The sequence below is a fragment of the Silene latifolia genome, chromosome X, assembly GCF_048544455.1.
Source record: "Silene latifolia isolate original U9 population chromosome X, ASM4854445v1, whole genome shotgun sequence".
Taxonomy (NCBI): Eukaryota; Viridiplantae; Streptophyta; class Magnoliopsida; order Caryophyllales; family Caryophyllaceae; genus Silene; species Silene latifolia.
In genome coordinates, this window is record NC_133537.1 from 252,907,711 (window position 1) to 252,920,299 (window position 12,589).

Here is a 12,589-nt window from a genome sequence, read left to right on the forward strand (position 1 = left end):
TAAGAAAATAAATTCAAATTAAAACAATAAAATGAATTCACTTTAAAAAAACATTTAATTTAAATATCATTTAAATTAATAAAATACTTAAATCGACAACGCTCATTCTACATCGTAAAACGAGCCCAAATAATGACAATGACAACTAAAGAATACATGCGTCCTATCATCATCGGGTGTTTGTCGGGTTCTCTATAAATTCCAATATCGACGGATACGGGTATCTACAGAGCCCCCACTTTGACTGAGGCTTGGACATGGCGAAAGTCAAAGTATACCCCAGTCCCTCTCGACCGAGGATTCTCAAGGGTCGTTTATAGTCCATTAGACTTGTGTATATAAGCTCGCCAGCCATAAGAAGAGATCATACCTGAAACTTCGTCGGGGATTAACTCTTGCTTCTGTTGCGTCAAATTGTCATCATTGGTCATCGACCCATAAATTGCATATATGGTGGATTGAGCCTTATCCTTAGGCGCCTACGTATCCGTTTCTGACGGAATCAAACCCGCGTCGTAGTTCGGCAATCGCCGACACATGCCCAAGGTTTATCATCTCGCCGGCGTTTGTCCAAAATTCATCATCTGCCGACACTTGCCCAAAATTTATCATCTCCGGCACTTGTCCGAAATTCATCATTTGCTTTCAGCTACGGATTTCTTCCATTTCGTACTCTTGTATTGAATTGAATTCTTGGTGGATATCATCCTTTACATCTTGATAATGGTCTCTGAAGCCAACGCCTTCAGAGCCCCCCCAGTTTGTGATGGCTCTAAAGTTGAAGACTTTAGAACCCCCAGTTGAAGCATATCCTGCTATATTTGAAACATAGAAAATGTACGAGCAATAATTATCACTTAAGCACATTTGGATCATCGATCTTGAAATTGGATCATTTGAAAGATTGGGTCATCGACCCGAAAATTGAATTTGAAAATTTTGAAAAACTGGGCCATCGACCCGAAGTTTGAATTTGACATCACTTGGAATGTTGGGCCATCGGCCCTTCAAAAATTGAATCTTGAATTTTGAATTTCGAAGGATTGGATCATCGGCCCACAATTTTTTCACTACTTGGATCATCTATCCACAATTCGCAAAAAGTTTTTGGAATTTTGAATTTTTTTGAAATCGAACCTTGATGGGTGAGCATGAAATACGACTCAGACACTCCGTATGACCCGTAAACAACGTGGGCGTAGCCCGCTACCGTAAAACAAAGAAAGAAAATAAAACCGTAAGCGTGCACGGGTTTTAATTCAAATATTGACTTGCTGGGGGTAGAAATGTAAATTGGCCATTCTGACGCCAAAAGATGACAAACGGGAATCACAAGGTCGTCGGACTTGGGACGAAGATTTCGTATGGCATGGGCGTGCTCCCGAGGGCACATGGGAATCAAGATCACTTGGCATTGACAAGGTGGATTAAACTCACGGAGCAACAACGTTGGCTTCGCCCAGACACTAAACACAGACTGATTTTATGAGAACACTTAGACATCACACATGACTTTTGTTGGGAACATTCTATCACTCTTCTCCTCGCCTCCTTTATTTTCAGCGAGTTTTCATCATTTCTTGCCACCGCCTTCTTTCTTTTCAGCGGGCTTTTACTATTTTTCTTCCACGCCTTCTTTCTTTTCAGCGGGTTTTTCATATTTTCTGTTCCCCACACAAACCCACATCTATGTGACTCAGCATCTTTGCCTAAACCGTTAGATAAAGCTCATTCTGAGACTTGATATTATTCATCTGAACCTATATCCTTATCCTAGCCTACATCGAGTGCTAAGACCGACTCAAACAAAGGTGGCTTCATTTGGACTTGGTTAAGACCCGTAAGAAACCGACAAGATGACAACTTGGATGATGGGTGGATTGAATCTCTTATTCTGAAGGACTGCCTACGTATTTGCGTGGAGCAAAATCAAATCCGACGTAGTTCGATCTTGGTGCATAAACATGGCATTTTGATTGTGTATACACACTCGAAGGTTTCACCTAAGGTATCATGTCGTATCCTATTCTAGCCTGTAAGGTACCGTTGTATCCCGTGTCTAGGGTTGGTACAAAAGGTTTTGATTCTTTGGGATGCGAAGCTTGGTAAAAATAGGTTCGTAAGGTAAACCATCATTTTGAAGGTTCGCTTTGTGGTGCTAAGGCCAACGGGTTATGGCTTACATCGTGGTTGGAAAAGGTGTCTCGGGTTTGATGAACCACGAGTGCAAATGGGTTGAAAAATGATGTGGATTCAAATTTCCATGTCTGGACCCTAAAGGCTGGGTGTAACAACACAAGCGGAATAAATCTCAAAATTCCCGACTATCCCTTTGTAACTGTCTCGGGAAGGACTTAGAGGGTAAAGAGGTTACTACTTAAGCTTTTGGGCTTCGCCCATTGAACTTAACCTATGGGTACTTGACTTGAATTCTGGCTTCCGTAACTTCGACATCCAACCAAAAGCACTCTGCAATAACTTCAACATTTTTTTTCATTTTTCTTTTTCTTTCATCTTTTTTTTTTCATTTTTCTTTTTTTCATTTTTTTCATTTTTTCAAATTTTCTCTTTTTCTCATTTTTTCATTCTTTTTCATCTTTTTTCTCTCTTTGAAAATGATTTTCTATTCATTCTCTTAGTCATAAATGGATACACTTTGAAAACTGGGCTTCGCCAACTAATTTGGGTAGGAACTAACAATTCCTTGTTAGAACGGGTTGATATCTTCTCTCTTCGAGATGGGATGATTTTGTTGGGGAATGGGATTACCTTCCGTCATCGATATGGGAAACAAGGAGCTAGTCCGAGTTCGTCATAGAATCATCTAAAAGCTTGTCATAAGCACTGGTTCTGATGGAGGTTTTCTACCGCCAGACATGGAATAGGTAAAGGAATCAAACACGGGATCCTAGTGTACCTTACATTTTGAAACAGGACATATTTCTACCCCAGGGATTCCTTTGAGTGTGTTGTGCGTTTTATCATGTTTCGGAATGATTGAAGATTGGAAACAAGACATATTTGGAAACGAAACTACAACTTTTTTATTGGAATGAGAAATGCTTAACAGACTCGAAGAAACGATTCCTAGGACACATCCTAGGTCATCGCGGAACAAACGACTCAAATTCAAAAAAAGAAAGTTCTAGACTCGACTCGACTAAGATAAGAAAACAGATCCCGACTCATAATTTTCAAATCTGGTCTTGAGCTTTCTCTTGTTCAGCTGTCAGCTTAGATGCCCCGCTCTGGTCCTTGATCCCTTTGATGGTCTACCTCCATCCCGAGGTAGTCCTCTGAGGATCTACGCCAGTGATAAAGGTTGGTGAACCGAATTGTCTGTTATTAACTTCGTTAACTAGAGGAGTACATTCTAGAGCAAGACTCCCGACTTGAATTTCATTCTTCGGGTTTGGCAAGAATTCAAAGCAATCCACAAATATTTTCCCGATAAACACCCCTTTTAAGTGACATGGGCGGATAAGATGGGAATAATCGACATTGTCTTCGACAGAAACAAAGTTGGCGTGATCGCCAAATGGATTGGTGATGTTATTGGGTTTAACAGTTGGGATCGGGAGTGTTCCATTCTCAATCATGTCTTGGATTTCGTGCTTCATCGATAGCACCTTTCAAGTATCATGGCCTTTCCTTGATGAAAGGCACAAGAGGCATTTGGTTTATACCATTTACCTTGTTGATCGCGGGAGGGTCCGGAGTTGGACCAATAGGCTTGACTTTCCTTGGGCTATGAGCCTTTGGAGAGCATATGTATAAGTGCATCCGATATCGGTGAATGCCCTAGGTGTTTGGCGCTGCGACTTCTTCGATTGCCCTTCTAAGAGATTGATGGCTTCATCAATATGGACCACTGCTTGGGCCTTGCCCTTAGATGATGACGCCCCTTGGTACCCTTTCGGCTTTTCAGCCTCTGCCCTTATGACATCATCTTCTACCTTTATCCCGATTCTTATCAATTCTTTGAAAGAGCCAAAATTCTGGTATTTCAGAGTATTGCGGTAAATAGGTCGTAGATTTTTTACGAACTTATCTACCATTTCAACTTCGTCAGGCTTCCTGGCTAATTTCACGCTTTCAGCGCGCCATCTTGCAAGGAATTCAGTAAAGCCTTCTTTTTCTTTCTGTGTCATCACCTCCAATGTTCTTATGTTGGTTTGAATCTTGACATTGTCAGCATAGTGCTTACAGAACTCCACCGTAATATCTTCGAAAGTGGGGAAGTTCTTAAGGTCCATATTATAGAACCACGCCTTCGGGTGTTCATCCAGAGATTGGGCGAAAATTTCAGAGAGCATGTCAGCAGGTACTCCCTTCAGTGCTAAGTACCCCTTATAGGCCTTAACATGGTGGACTGGATCTTCTGTGCCCTTAAACTTTGGGATATCAGTGAGTACCATGTTTGTGGGCAACTTATCCTGAACTGGGGCATAGGCCCTAGCATTTTCGTAGTGGATGTTCTTCCCCTAGGAGAGCTCCAGACAGTCTTCAATGAATTTGAACCGTTTCTCCAGATCAGTCAGAGGTGGGGTAGATGAAGAGGAATCTTCACCCAGCTTGGATTTGATCGCATCCATTCTGGTCATCATGAGGTTCACGGCCTCAGTGAGTTTGTTAACAGCATCTTCCATTGCTTGAAGTCGGGTTTTTTGGCGGCCTTTCTACAAGAAAACCCCGAACCGAGTCAATATTCAAATGTAAGAGCCCCTGCACACTTAAGGACACGACACCAACTTGACTCAAACAAAGACTCGACTTATGACCGACTAACCAAAAGGTTCGACTCACGGTTGGATTTAGACCTCGATTCATTTTAGACTCGACAAGACGACATGACTCAAGCTGTCATAGCTCGATTCTAAACTGGACTCGGTGTGACTAAACCCGTGATTGGACTATCATAGCCCATAGGTTTAAGTGAAACGCCCTAAATGGCCTAGCTTGGACGTTTCTGTGGACTATCCTAGTCCAAAAGGTAGACCAACACGACTCGAATCACAAGAAGTGGGCTTGGGCGACCCAACAAGGTCGTGTTCTAGTCACTTGAGACGAGACACGCCTAGCCAAACACGGCCAGGACCCGGACATGACTCGACGCATTTCATGCTTGGTTAAGGTTCGAGAAACATTTTGGATTGAATTTGAAAAAAACGAAAAAATCGATTTGAAAATGAGATTTAAAATGGGCAGCATGCCGGCTATAAAAGCTCATTTTGGGCCGAAAAATCTAGTCCTACTTGGGCAGCATTCCGTGTTTTTTTAAAACCATGCTATTTTGAAAGTAAGTTGTTCAAAAGTTCGGTTTTGAAATCGATACGGAAAATTTGAAAAGACTCGGGAAATTCATTTCGCACATTGTCATTCTCATGTTATAAGGATGTATGCTCCTAGACATCTCTAAGTCTCGGCAAGTCTTCTACAAGAAGGTCTATGCCCTCCATCCTTTTTGGGTCTTATAGAGCAAGGGCCTTTAGGTAGAGTACCTAGAAGAGCATCCCCACCATCAAGAACCACGACGAGGCGGAGCAGAAGCAAGCAATGTGCAAGTTCCTGGCATAGTGGGACGTCGCCTCCCACGCGTCACAAAGAAGCGCTGGGACGGCCCGGGAAAGTCTTTAAGGATTTATGCATGAATCGTAGCACTACGAGTAATGTTTTACTTTCCAATACTTTCTTTTCAAGTTTCACCTCGGAGGAAAAGACCCTAGAAACAAAGTGTAACTAGTCCTCTTTTCCCCAGCGGAGTCGTCAAACTGTGGACAACGCCCGCGGGAGCTGCGTCCGCGGGATCCACACTAGGCATAATCGACTCGAGGTTCTTTCGAATCGAATTAAGACAAATTAGAGTCGCCACCAAGTTTTATGGGAACTTGGAACCGTTCAAGTCAACTTTACACCTTTCATCGAAAAGCATAAAGCCAAACGACTACGAGCGATTAAAGATAAAGACTTGTACCCTATATCACTCGATTTGAATGACTCTCGTAATCCAATGGTATTTAGACGGATCCACAAACCATAGATCTTGAGTAAGGGGTGAGGGTACGTGTTAGGAAGCCCATAAGGACACCTAACCCCGCCCGTCGATAACGGCCTCTACTAAGTCAAGTATCGGATTTCAAACAAGGTCATAGCTACTGCGATATATGATATGCAAACATCGTTTTAAAACCCTAACATGTGAAGTTTCTATGTCGATTTAGATGCAACTAAACTAACTTTGTCAAAGTTGTAATTTAGCATGTGGGTTGATTGATCTAACAACATGCAAAACAAAGCAAACAAGGCTTGATGGGAATGGGGGAGCCGTTGAGATCTACCCTATTACAACCCAGGCATTTCATGCCGACACAACGAGAAATTAGAGATACAACTCGATCTAAATACAATTGCTATATACGACACCATACACGACACATGGCCATTCGGCCTAGGAAAACGTGCACAAAGGGGTGGCCCACGGTTTACATGACTCACGGCCTTGGGTCACTCCTCGTAATGCGTGCTTTCGCTTAATCTTATCGAATTAGACATTAGGTCACACACCAAAGCATGCATTAGCATAAATCGGGCCATGTCGCTTTAAACAACATGCGATTTACTACGCTCTTATACGAATTGGAGCACAACCATCTAACCAAATGAGACTAAGGTTTTTGAAGAGGTTTTGACTCGATAAAAGTAAAACAAACTTGAAAATTACAACTCGATGAACAAACTATAAATTACAAGCTACAAAACAACAAAGAACAAATGATATTAAAAAAAATGAAGCAAGAACGACAAAAGGCACGGCCACCTTCACAGCCAAGCCACGGCCACCCTAGTTCCTAGGTTAGGTTCATTAGTTAGATCAAATGATTGCGAAATGAGTTAGGAAATGAGTTAGAAAACAAGTTAGAAACGACGTTGATCGATTGAGAAGATGTCACGCGAATGTGTATTCTTCACGGCCTAAAGGGTCCAACTAGGTCACAATATGACAAGATTAACTCTTACTCATCGAGTGTTAATAGGAAGGTGCTAATCACGCACTCCAATGCTAGTGAGAAATCAAGCGAAAAGAGAGATGCATTCAATTAGGTTATAGAATTGTTAATCGATTTTTAAGGCTATGTCGATGCCACCTAACATGTCTAATTAGGTTATTTAATCGATCTAAAGTCGTCTAAATAAGTCATATGTTAAAAATCAGAGGTCAAACTAACATGCGAAGGGTCCTAGGGTAGGTCGAATTGAACGAAACAAGCAAGGGGTCAAAAGCGAGGAACGAAGTTAGGATTCGTTTTATTAATGCCCTACCATGAACACGAGGATATGTAAATGAGACGGGGGATACGACCGACCGATGTGGCGGATTTCTTTCCCATCTCAAGTCAACGCGGGTGTTCGTGGTGGTACTTTAACTCATACTCGGACTAAACTAGTTTCATAGTTAACGATATCAAACGACAAACAAAACGATAAACAACATAAAACGAACAATAAAAAAACAAACATAAAAGAATGAAATAAAAAGGAGAAGAGGAGGATTTGATGTACCCTCAACCTACATGTATCGTTGACACCGTCTTGGGTCGTAATCGATGGTATATTTTATCTCGAGAGGCCGTCGTCGACGAAGGAACAAAGCAAACAACACGTTTTTTGTAAATCTGGACAGCAACTTTCAAACTGCAATTTCTCACTCGTTTCACGGTGCAAATTAGATTTAAAAGATGTTTTGAAAACTAGAAATAGAGTAGAATAAATATCTTAAAACAAACCACGCTCGTTCTGAGGTATTGGGCACGAAAAACGAGCACAAACAGAACTGGACAGACAGGAAAAACCGCGAAAACAGAGTGTATGACACTCTGTTTTTCGAGGGGATTCGTGTACTCTCAAAGTCAATTTGGCTCATGAATCTTTGTCTAAGATGTAGATGGATGTTATGTGGTTAATTATGAACAAGAAAATCGAATTTTAATGGAGATTTGAAGGGGAAACGAATTGTATTTCGAGAGAGACACAAACTGTTTCAGTTTGGATGTATCGGTTTTGTCGAGGGTTTTGAGAGGCAATTAGGGTTTGTTTCTGGAGTTTAATGCTTGTGAGTGACGGTAGTATGTATGGAGAACTTAGAGGAATGAAAGTATGGCAGAGGGGAGGTATTTATAGGGAGTTAAAGTAGGGTAAAAGAGAGCAACAAGCAGTCGGGCTGCTCTGTTTCGCTGCTGCTGTCCAGCAGCTTTCGTGAGCTCGTGTAGGGTTTGGGAGGGGTGTTTCTTGGTGGTTAAGCTAGGGTAATATGGGTAGGATACTAGGGTATGGTTTAGGGTTAATGGGAACGGGTTTAAGTGGCGTTTGGAGCGGGTTTTGGGCTTCGCGATGCTGAACACGGGTAAAGGGTATGGACTGGTTGTGTGGGCTGTTTGGGGAGTGTTTAGGACGGGTTTGTGGAAGGGGTTAGGGCCTGGTTATGACGGTGAGTGATGGGCTGGGTTATGGGTCAAGAGTTGGCTTGAGTTTGCTTCGAAAACCGTGCTCAAATTGAGTCGAAAACGAGCTCAAAATCGCGTATAAAATCGTTGTAAAAATCGAGTTCTTCAAATATGATTTATAAAACGATATAAATTGATTTTTCAAATCAAATAACTAAAGAATGATTTTTCAAATCAAAAATATATTTTATTTTCAATAAAATAAATTTAAGAAAATAAATTCAAATTAAAACAATAAAATGAATTCACTTTAAAAAAACATTTAATTTAAATATCATTTAAATTAATAAAATACTTCGTCGACAACGCTCATTCTACATCGTAAAACGAGCCCAAATAATGACAATGACAACTAAAGAATACATGCGTCCTATCATCATCGGGTGTTTGTCGGGTTCTCTATAAATTCCAATATCGACGGATACGGGTATCTACACACAACCTTTTAAAATCTCATACCACTGACTGAGTACCACTTTCTCGACCAGAAGGCTTTATCAAAACCGCTATATTAGATCACAACGCAGCATATTACACGGAATAACAGATAATAACCTTATGAATACCATCCATACTATGACTCTTGAGGCCAGAACCTCACACCATTACTTACAGATATCATACATACACATATAATTATAACTTATGACGCGGAACACACCCATATAACGACTCATAACTATCACACCATATCGTTACTCGTGAGGTCAGGACCTCACACCAAGTTTTACACACCTCATGGACCCATAATTGAATCTAGCTAGCCAATCCTGAGCACGTAAGTTACCACTTGACAATGAATATCTCTTATCCGGACTTAAGTCGGGTGCCCTTCATAACATATCTTCTCTTACACACAATTATCACCCCTCCGGCAAATGTAGCCATAACATCAGTACCTAACTTCCAGCGAACACCTCGTTTATCCACATCTTATACTTCCTCACAACCAAACATACTAACCACCTCCACAAAATCAACCTCATTAGAACAACTAACTTCCCTAAAGTAACATCATCTTCAGCCACTAGTGACACTACTATGACACCAACATCCTTCATGTGACTACTCTCTTACTATCACTTCTTAATATAACAATCTGTTTCCTCTCTTTGGTTATCATCCCAAATACGAACATCCAATCCATCAACAAAACATACCTCAACATTATTCCCAATTCTATCCTTTATCATATCGCTACCTAACTCTCCACCAAAATCTCAGATCTTGCAACACTCCACAAGCTTCTTATTCCCTTAATTCCTCGAAACTCACGGCTAACACGCCGTCCTGCTCTCCTATATAACCATTAACTCACACCCTCTAGTGGGGATATCATACATTTCATAATTTCCTACCTTCATGCACCTTAACTCCGGTCAACGTTCTCTCAACTTACTTCCATCCCTTTTTCCCTCCTTTTACTCAATAATGCCAATTAATAAGTCATCTCCTTTCTCTTTCTACCTAACTCTTTAGTCATTTGTTTATTTTCCATAGCTCCACAACTCTAATTCCATTAATTCATATCAATATCTTATCATTCTTCTTATCATTTATCATCTCTCATCTTGCTTCACACTCACCCTTGTCACCATCAAGTCCACGCACTAACAGTTACTCTTCAATTAGTCGTATCTCCCTTTCGCATCTCTAGAAACCAAGATTCACTTCATACCGTTTGTCCAAAGAATTACACACTAGGCTCACCCCTTGATATTCCAACTTCCCAAACTTAGCCACTATCTACAAATCCACATCGCGACATAACTTCCTTTAAGTTCACTATATACCTCTCTTTCCTATCTTCTTACAACAACCTTCCATGACATATATCCTTAAGCAACTCTATCCTAGCTGTCTTCCTCCATAAATCCTTACACATCCAAATATGCCACTATTCGTATCCCTTATCTCAATCTTTCATTCTCATGCTTCTTTACACTTACATCACCCTTGCCCATATACACTTACTTTTATACTACTCAACACATGACTATATCACTCATCATATCTCACAAAACATGCTCTTTACCATCATTCTTCCCTTTTCTTTTTCCACTATCCTTCACAACCACATTAACACATGTCTTCCTTACCCAACACATGTCCCTCATAAGCCGTCATTCTCCATGTCATAACTTCCGGTAACTTACGTATCAAGACCGTCTCACATATAAAAGAATGCGTTAAGACTCAAAACATACATGTGTATATACCTTACGACTCAAAACAATGTAAAAACATAGCCCCCGACTCAAACAAAATTAAGAACATAACCACCGACTCAAAGTGGCCGCCCAATGAGGTACTCGGTCGAGTACATAACATACTAGGTCGAGTACAAGGTACTCGGTCGAGTTTTCGACTCCAGAAGCGAACTCAATTGTAGCAGAAGGATTACTCGGTCGAGTATTGGGAATACTCGGCCGAGTAGACCTTACTCGGTCGAGTATGAGACTACTCGGCCGAGTTCACGACTCCAGACGCTAAACAGTATTATCACAGAGAGATTACTCGGCCGAATATGGAATACTCGGTCGAGTATAAAAGATACTCGGCCGAGTAGGGACTACTCGGTCGAGTATCGGCGTAGTTCTCAGTACCGTCCAGTTTTCGTAAAACAGTCATATCTCACTCGTTACTTGGTCATTTTAGGCGTCTGACCTATCGTTAGAATCGTAATAGGACAAGCTATCACCTCAACCTAGAATTACAGCAATATCATTTATAGAACTAGACTTATGACAGTTTTAAGACAACCCCTCTAAAATCGGTTTGTATACAAATCGAATTTTCTTAACATAACAACTTAAACATGCATAAAGCAAACAATAACAACTCAATACTTCTAAAAACCAGTACATAGGTGAACTTTCATCATACTCACATTAGAATTAAACATGACATTCACATATGTAGACGTATGACCCTAATCACATGCTTCTACCAACAATCAAGCATTGACATCATTATGTTCATATGCACATGTACCCCTACCATACTTCATGCTCAACATTGCATTAAACAGGTAACATGATCACATTCTTCATGATCAATATCAATCAGGTACGAATTCACAATTCACCCTTCATATTTTACCATGTTTCAACTCTTAACATGCCCACATATTCATTGCTCAAAGTTTAACATCAAATAAACCTCGATACATCTTTCAACAATCATCACATTCCACTTCTTTCATCATTTCATCCAACCATGCACAAGATCCAAACTATAGGTATCAACATACATGACTCAGCATACAACAATTTCCCCCCATGTGACCGGCTTGAGATCGTAAGGGCCTTTTGCGACTCCGGGACGTCTCCCAAGTCTTTGCGGTAGCTCCAAACAACTCTCCCCGGGTTCATTTTATTTAAACTCCCTAAGTTCATTGAATTGATTAGTTTTAGGTGCCAGAATCTTCGGCTCTGATATCACTTTATAACACCTCCTCATACCAAGGTGCCTTACCAGGATCACTCTGCCATGAAAGTGTATTACTATCTCGGTTTCCCGAGGTTAGTATATCAAAGTTACCAATTCCAAACAACCTTTATTAAAATATAAAGAGTTAGCTATTACATTATCTCAGACCAACTCGAAATAAAAGTACAAGGTCTCAAAACAAATGAAATCTAAGACATCTAAACTCATAACAGCGGGAGCTAGACTTGACGTGATGACTCCCCATGACTGTCCCATAGCTAACATCCGCATTACCTGTCACAATCTGCTCACCATCCCCGAATGGATCACCGCAGGTTTTACAAACAACAACACGGGGTCAGTACTACTCAATCGATATAAGACAACAAACAATACAACCAGCTGATCATCCTCCATCCCCGGTCTCCCGATCGCACACAGTAACCGACTACACAGCAAAGTGTGTAGCCCCGCCGATTACCCATCGCAATGTAGGTAATCTTCGCCGCGAGTGGGTGACCGCAGACCAACCCCACCTAGTCCAGCTCATCAACGAGCGACTAACAATCCCTGTCCCTTAATGTGCACATCCCCTCCCGTGACGGGTTCCACGGAGGGCGAACTAGGGTGTGAAGCCACTCCCGCAAGTGACTCCA